This window comes from Tupaia chinensis, unplaced genomic scaffold (genome assembly GCF_000334495.1).
Source record: "Tupaia chinensis unplaced genomic scaffold, TupChi_1.0 Scaffold000465_1, whole genome shotgun sequence".
NCBI classification, from domain to species: Eukaryota; Metazoa; Chordata; class Mammalia; order Scandentia; family Tupaiidae; genus Tupaia; species Tupaia belangeri.
The window spans coordinates 2,288,682-2,289,247 of record NW_006159974.1 but is presented as its reverse complement, the minus strand read 5'-3'; positions in this window follow the sequence as shown (position 1 = coordinate 2,289,247).

Here is a 566-nt window from a genome sequence, read left to right as displayed (position 1 = left end):
CCGCCCCCCCCCAGCCCAGGCTCCGCGAGGGGGCCCGGGCGCGCTGATTGGAGCGCGCGCTGCTGAATAATTCATGAGGGAAGCGGAGCGGGGCGCCGAGCGGAGCAGGTCGGGAAGTTGGGAGAAAGTTTGGGGAAGGGGGAGGGGCGGGGGGCGAGGAGCCGAGGGACAGCCCAGTCGTGCTCCGTGGCGGTGCGCCCTAACCCGACTGCGCGTGTCTCGACCGGGGCCCAGGGACCCCCGGGATAGGCCTGTACCCGACAGGCACCGGGGAGCAGAGAAACACGCCCAGCAACACGGGGGGCCGCACAGGCGTGCGTAAGTGTGCACCACACACAAAGCCTGATCCGACTGCTGGGACCCGAGATTCCATTCCTGGACGTGCCCACTACCGCCTTGGTTGACGCAGGGAGCTGCATGTGCAGGGAAAGGGAAGAAGAGGGGGGAAACGCTTTTGAGGATGGAGGGTCGCCCAAGAGCCAGATCCCAGTTTAGACAGTCCTGAAGCGAACATTCACATAATCATTCGGTACACACTAAGTATTGAGGACCTACTGTGCGTGCAG